The sequence below is a fragment of the Elephantulus edwardii genome, unplaced genomic scaffold (assembly GCF_000299155.1).
Source record: "Elephantulus edwardii isolate Elephantulus edwardi_28Jun2011 unplaced genomic scaffold, EleEdw1.0 scaffold00060, whole genome shotgun sequence".
NCBI classification, from domain to species: domain Eukaryota; kingdom Metazoa; phylum Chordata; class Mammalia; order Macroscelidea; family Macroscelididae; genus Elephantulus; species Elephantulus edwardii.
The window spans coordinates 2,145,589-2,153,101 of record NW_006399810.1 but is presented as its reverse complement, the minus strand read 5'-3'; the positions used below and the strand labels follow the sequence as shown (position 1 = coordinate 2,153,101).

The 7,513-nt window shown below is 50.1% G+C and overlaps 1 pseudogene; it reads right to left on the bottom strand.

Annotated features, from left to right (window-relative positions):
- Positions 1-565: 565 nt before the first annotated feature.
- Positions 566-7,513, bottom strand: part of LOC102844333 — a 9,744-nt pseudogene continuing 2,796 nt past the window's right edge.

Genomic DNA, 7,513 nt, shown 5'->3' with positions numbered 1-7,513 from the left:
TCAACTTATGGGGAAGATCACAGAGACAATCAACGTTAGTTTACGGGGGAATCAACGTCAGCTTACAGGGGAAGACCATAGAGACAATCAACATTATGAAGACAATAGAGAAATAAAAGAAAATGACTGAATCCTGGGCAGAGTGGACAAGTGTCTGCTTGGAGGTGACACTGTAGCTGAGGCCCAAGTGACGAATAAATGGCAGCACTCATTATAGTAAAGTCCTCGTTGGCGCCTCTGAGCTCCACATTCTTATTTCAAAATCTCTTCCCAGTGCTCTAGAGGGTAAGGAGCTGTGCTGCCAACTGAAAGGCAGGTAATTCGAATCCACCAGCTGTTCTTTGGGAGAAAGAGAAGTAATCTCTTCAGGTCCGATTCACAGCGTCTGAAAATCTGCTGCGGGGTCAGCTCTGAGTCAGTTCTGACTTGATGGCACACAACAACACAACAATAACAACAACAGGAATTCTCTGGAGTGCTCCTAGGTCTTTGGACCCTTTCCCCAGCACGCGCTTGTGTACAAACAAGCCGTTGCCAGTGGGCTGGGGCCCTGCCTTCCCCAGCTTCACCTGGACAGCACGCAGAAGCGCCCACCCCTGGGCTCTGCTGCTGGGGGCCCCCCCACCTTCTTGTGCCTCAGTTTACGGAAAAGCCTGAGTCTGTTGCTGCCACCCGACAGAAAGTACAGGACCGGGTTGAGGCAGCTGCTCATGCTGACCAGCGGCCGCCAGACCTTGTAGGCCACGCTGGCCAGCGCCAGGGCCCGGCAGTCTCGGGCGGGCAGGTAGCGGACGAGGAGGTAGAAGGAGCGCGTGACGTGGAAGGGCACGAAGCAGAGTGTGAAGAGGCCGCACACCAGCAGGATGGTGCGGATGGACTTGGCCCGGGCCGAGCTGCCAGTGCGCTCCAGGGCCTTCCCGGGCCTGCTCAGGCTCCTGAGCATGCGCGAGTAGCACACCAGGATGACCCCGGAGGGCAGGGCGAAGCCGGACAGCGTGAGCACCATGCCGTAGGCAAAGTACTGGTCAAAGTGGCCCGGGCTGGTCATGTCGTAGCAGACCACGCGGCCGTCCACGTGGCCGGTGTGCGAGAAGGCCAGCGTGGGCAGCAGCTGCAGGAGCACGAGCGCCCAGGCGGCGGCGGTGGCGAGCAGCGCGTGGCGGCGCGTGCGGTAGCGCAGGGAGCGCAGCGGGTGGCACACGCCCAGGAAGCGGTGCACCGAGATGCAGGTGAGCAGCAGGATGCCGCCGTACAGGTTGGCGTAGAACAGGAAGCGCACCAGCCTGCACAGCGGCTCCCCGAAGGGCCACCAGTCCCCCAGCGAGTAGGCCACGATGAGGAAGGGCAGGGTGAGCGCGTAGAGCACGTCGGCCGCCATCAGGTTCACCAGGTAGATGGTGGCGCAGCTCCAGCGCTCGGCCTGGCGCCAGGAGAGCCACAGCACCGCGCTGTTGAGCGGCAGCGCCAGCACGAAGATGACGCTGTAGCTCAGGGAGAGGTAGACCTGCTTGTAGTCCTCCTCCACCTCGCAGAAACCCTGCTCCTCTGAGGAATTCATGCTCAGCTGGGGTGCGGGCCGCTGTTCCTGCTTGTCCTGGGGAGGAAACATAAGGGACAGACAGCACTGTCATCGCCCTGCAGGACCAGGCCCTGTCCGGTCACTGTTTCCCCATGTCCCCTTGTGTGAGAGGCAGCCCTCCCCCCAAACAGAGGGAGCCTCAGCAGCAAGGAGTCTCCGAAGTGGGCGTCAACACTTACCAGGTCCAGAGAGCAGGCCTTGCATTGACTTGTGTGCTCCGAGCTGCAGGCTGAGTGCACCTGGCAGCAGACACGCCAAAGTCATTTAATAAGAGCCACAGAATCTCCAACTTCAAGACTCCTCCTCTTGCCAGAATATTTTTGCATAGAGTCAGGCCCTCTCTCAGGGGCACGGGCCAGCCGGAGTGGTTGGGGTACTGCGCAGGTGAGGCTGCCCACAGCTCGCTCTAACCACACTGACCGGTGGTGGAATACCAAGTCACGCTGGGAGCTTAGAGAGGATTAGGGAAAGCACAGGTTTTGCCTACCAGCTCTGCTGCAGGCTTTTGATTTGTATCCCTTTCAGGATTTATTAACGGCATATTTGAATGCGGAGGCAGATTTGCTTATTAACTATCAGCATCTCCAATCCAAGAAAACAAATCTGAGCCGGGAAGCCAGGTGCACCTTTCCCCTTCCTCTTGCCCGGCTGACACAGTACGCCCAGAAGCTGACCCCGGTGACTAAGGAGATGTATGTCCGAGTGAGGCCTTGGCATTAGGGTGGCAGTGGGCGCACCAGCCAATTAGCACTGAGCACTGAGCATTGAGGTAGTGCTTACCTCTGTTTTGGACACTCATTGGGAATTGACAGAAGTTTAATTCTGGCTGCTTGTCTTTAAAAGACTCAACACTAGGGACTGGATATCCAGAAAGACTAGTGAATTCAGGGGACCAGGGAAAAGTTCAAGGTAGGCAATTTTAGGCTAAATTGAGTATTGACTGTAAACTCTATTATATAGAAAGCTTTAATCACAACAAAAGGAACATAAAATTCATTCCCTCTGTCAGTCAACAAACACCGAGACTTAATTGATCCAGGCACTTGGGACATAGAGAGGAGTAAAACACAGCCCTTGCTCTCCAGGACCTCAAAGACTGGTGGGAGATACTGCGGTGGACAGAGCTAATTGTACTATGAAAAAGTCAGCAAAATGCTGTGAAGACAGGGAGGACTTGATGAGTCCTCCCCTAAGGGAACTAAGTGAAGACTTTGAAGAGATAGCATTTAATTGGCTTCAGGAAGAACAAATGAGAGTTCTTGCTGGCACAGGGAAGGAGGGGCATTCTGGGTTGAGGAGAGTCACCCCAAGGGGTTGGGAGTCTAACAGCGTTCAGTATATCCTGAGGACGGGAGAGACAGCGCAGGGAAGAACACCGTTGCCACCATGAGGGAGAGAAGATTCTGGAACTGGCATCCAGATGAGTTTTGGAGGTCTGGGTGAGGGCAGTCAAACCAGCGGACGGCCATTGCAGTGGTTGCTGGTGAGGGTAGAGGAGTTCCCCCAGAGGCCTTGAAGGGTGGTGGAGGGGTGGGGACTGAGGAGTCATGCTTCTGAGGCAGAAGGGGGAATTGAAGGCCTCCTCAGAGTTTTCAGCATCCGAGACGGTGGCTGGTGAGGCCTGAGGGCTGGAGTCCTGAAGACTTGGGGCAGATGACGATCCAGAGAGGCCTCTGCCTCAGCGTACTGAGGGGCTTGCCTGCCCTAATCTACCTGATGAGCAAAGCAGAGAAGATTTCTTGCTGGGTGAGTGAAAACACCACAGTTTTTATCCATTTTCTTCCCTGTAATCTTTCTTGTAGGGCGTCTAGGAAATGCTTGGTTATTAGGAACGAAGCTGCCTTTGCACCTTACTGTGAGCTCTCAGGGAAGCCAAGGAGGGGAGCCAGACTTGACTTGGCACCAGCTTCGACCCAGACACTTTTGTTGTTTTCACAAGCACAGTTTATTTTAATTCTTAATCTTGTGACTGCAGCATTATTACTCCCTTCTACTGATGAGCTCTGGTGGCCTGAGGGGTGACGCTGCACTGCAATCCCAGCAGCATGCCGCTTGAACCCACCAGCTGGATTGACAGTCTCCTCCCATGTGATTACCTGCCTCGGAAAACCCATCTGAGGGTCAGCTATGGGTCTGTTCCAGCTCGATGGTACACAACAACAACAGCAACAACAAGTTATGAACCAACAAATTGTGTTGAATAGGAATCCCAAAACATGATTGTGCTTATGCAAAAACCTATATACTTAGATCAAGAAGCTGTTATCCAAACAGAGCAAGGACACAAGCAAGAAAGGAGTGAATGAAGAATGTGTCCTGTCTCTGTACCTTTTCAATCTGTGTGCTGAACAGATGTTTTGGGAGTCTGGACTTCATAAAGAGGGTTGTGGCATTAGGATTAGAGGAAGAATCATCAACAAACCTGCATTATGTAGATGATACAACCTTACTTGCTGAAACCGAGGAGGGCTTAAGTGCTTGTTATAGGAGATCAAGGGCTACACCTTTCAGTCTGGATTGCATCTCAACATCAGGAAAACAGAACTCCTCATCTCTGGGCCAATAGGCGTCATGATAGATGGAGAAAAGACTGAAGCTTTTAACAATTTCTATCTTGCTTGGATCCACAATCATAACCTTTGGCTCCAGCAGTCAGGAAATCAAGATGAGTTGCACTGGGAAAATCTGCTGTCAGGGACTTCTCCAGCATGCTTAAGAGCAACAGTGTCAGTCTAAAGACTAAGGTGTTTCTGATATAAGCACGGTCTTCTCAGTAGCTAGCTGTGCATCTGAGAACTGGACAACAACTAAGGATTACAGGAGAATCAATGCCTTTGAGCTGTGGTGCTGGAGAAGAATATTGAACATACAATGAAATGCCAGGAGAACAAACAGGTCTGTCCTGGAGAGGGTGGAACCAGGTTGCTTCTTAGAATAAAGAATTTTGAAACTCTATCTCATATATACTTTGACTACATTGTTAGGAGGGACCTATCCTTGGAGAAGGACATCATGTTAGAAAGGTTTCCACCTTTCAGTGCAAGAGAGAAAGGCCTTGGATGAGATGGCTTGACACAGTGACTGTGGCAATGGGATCAAGCGTGTTAGAGATAGTGAGGTTGGCTCAGGACAGGACAAGGTTCAGAGCTGTGGTTCATAGGGTCTCTACAAATTATAGTCTACTTGATGGCACTTGACAACAGTAAAAAACTGATGATGAAATAGAGAGTCAGAGAAGATAATCCTTTATGGCTCATGCAGGACCTAGTCCATAAGGAGGAGCTCTGGGGGCCTAATGGCTGTGCTGTAATCCCGAAGGCATGTTGTTTGACGCCACCAGCTGCTCCATGGTAGAAGGATTGGCAGTCTGCTCCCATGCCATTATTGCCTCTGAAAACCCACCAGAGGGTCAGCTACAGGTTGGTTCACAACAGTCCATAGGGAGTTATGCGACTAACTCAAAGATCTTTCCTCTCCAGTGGCTCAAATACCAGCAGCTCTTTGGGAGAAAGATAGGCAATCTCATCCTATGTGTTTTACAGCCTCAGAACCCCAATGAAGGGTCAGTTATGAGTTAGTTCCAAATCCACAATCTTGAGCTTGAGTTTTTAATCTGGTAGGTTTATTTACCACTATGGACTTGGTTCAAATTCATGGCATCTGTCTACTGGGTTTCTGAGGCTGTAAGCCTTCACAGGAGATTGTCCAGCTTTCCTCACTGAGCTGCTGCTGAATTAGAACCTCATAGACCTGCAGCTCAACATACAATGAATGATTATGCCATCAGAGCTCCTATCCTGGTGGGCAATCTGGATTAGGATCTCCATAGCTACACTGACTTACTCTACCAGGAACTAGCGGAAAGTCTCTGGGTGACACACATGGTTAATGTATTGTGGAGCTAATGGAAATGTTAGAGGAAGGCTTGGTGGTCTGCTTCTGAAGGAATAAGCATATGAAAATTGTGTGGAGCACAGTTGCAAGCTGACAAGATGAGGTGGGGTCATCATGAATCCCATTTGACTTGAAGGTACCCATGGACCAGTCTTACTCTCTCAAACGAGTTATCTCATCTCTCTGAGGGCCACGATTCTCTCTGCTGTAGTATGTGGACGGTTTTACTCTGGTGAGGTTGCTGTGAGGGAGAGGCAAATGCCTACCCCCCAACCCCAGCCACAGCAGGGAGCCCTGGCACTTTGTTCCACTTCTCACCCCTCCTTCCTCTTCTGAAGACTGTGGCCCCTGGAAGCCTGAGAGTTTGCTTGTGGGGCTGGCACTGTGGTTTTGCCTCCTCATCTCTCTCCTGGCATGTCACCCTCCTCCCCTATCAGCACTTCCAAGTGAGCCTCAGAAGGACAGCTTTTAAGGTGGAGGACACCATTCATTAGACAAGGCTTGAGTGTGAGGACACTAAACAACTTTTGTGCTAGTGTGTCACAGACACGATTGTGAGAAATGAGGGGAGGGGAACTCCAACTATTCAAGGGTTAAGTCCTTAACTTGATGGCATCGGCCACTTCATCCCTCTTGACATCTCTCCTCCTTGACTTCTCACTATCCCCTAGTTTTTCCTCTGCTTCTCCAGAGTTCCCCCCCCCTGCCTGAAGTCACTGTGGTGCATAATTGATGAGCTGTGAAGCTAGGTACAGAATAAAGGAGGTGGCCCAGAGAAGAGAAAAGAAAGGCAAACTGGAATTTTATAACAGTACAAATTGGGGGACAGTTGTCATGATGGATGCCAACGTGAGGAGAGAAGATGTTTACGGGGGATTTCTTGTAAGTGAATCTGTACCACATAATGCAATTTCCCCTCACAAAGATGGACACGTTAGAGTTGGATGTTTCTTTCAAATGGGGTCAGTCAGGGCTTGGGGGTCAAAGAAAGAATGAGGTGAGAATTCCAGGTGTGTGGGTTCTGCAAATTCTGTGTCTCATGAACTTAAGCTTGGAATTCTTCTCTTAATGTCTTAGTTTGGACACGTTTCTGACTTGCTGCTGGGCAGGGTGTTTCAGAGTCCCCTCTGCTACTTCTCAACAAGCCATCCTGGTGGAGGCAGTGAATGCTAAGAAGCACGGAGGTTGGAGGTCATCTTTAGAAGGGAAAAAGGAACTCTCCGTAATTGGAGTGGTTTGAAAGAATTACAACTACTCAGAAAAAATATTTTAACTAGGGTGAAAAGATGTTCCTTCTTTTAACAATTATTTTGAAGATGTATGTATCAAGAGAGGAGAGGCAGATATGGAAGGCTCTGGACGCTTGTGGCTTTCTCTGTGCCCCAAGTGGGGGGTCGGAAGGGCGGACTTACCAGATGAACTGGGGGTCTCTGGCCCAGAGTTGGCAAGCATTTGGGTGTGCCAGAATGGTAAAATACTGGAGGGTCCTTGGGCATGTGGCCCTCTGATCTTTTTTTCATTGTTTTTGTTCAAACAGTCTTATAGATCACATAGCCCTGGTGTGTCCACTTGCCGTACAGAAGTAACTTGTGATCGCTATGAAGCTGAGCACTGTGACACTGATGTGTCAACTGCAGTAACAGTTACCCATGGTAACGGTGTTTAGTGGCACTCCCTGGTTGAAACAAGCTTGGAAGCAGGAGTGACATCCACTTCTGTAAATAGCTTGTCTTTGGAAACCCTGTGAACCTGGTGAAAGGATGAAAGTCACGTATACAAGTGTTGAGGACTTTCATTCATAGGCTCGCTATGAGTCGCCTATGACTCGACGGCACTTAACAACAACAACAACAACAACAACAACAACAACAAGTATCAAGAATCCTGTAAAGGCCTACAACCAGGAGAAGATAAAGTAGATGAATGGGATCTTCTAAGACTCAAATCCCTATGCACATCCAAAAACCTCTCCAACAGGGTTAAAAGGGAAGCTACCGACTGGGAAAAAGTATTTGGTAATAACATATCAGATAAGGGACT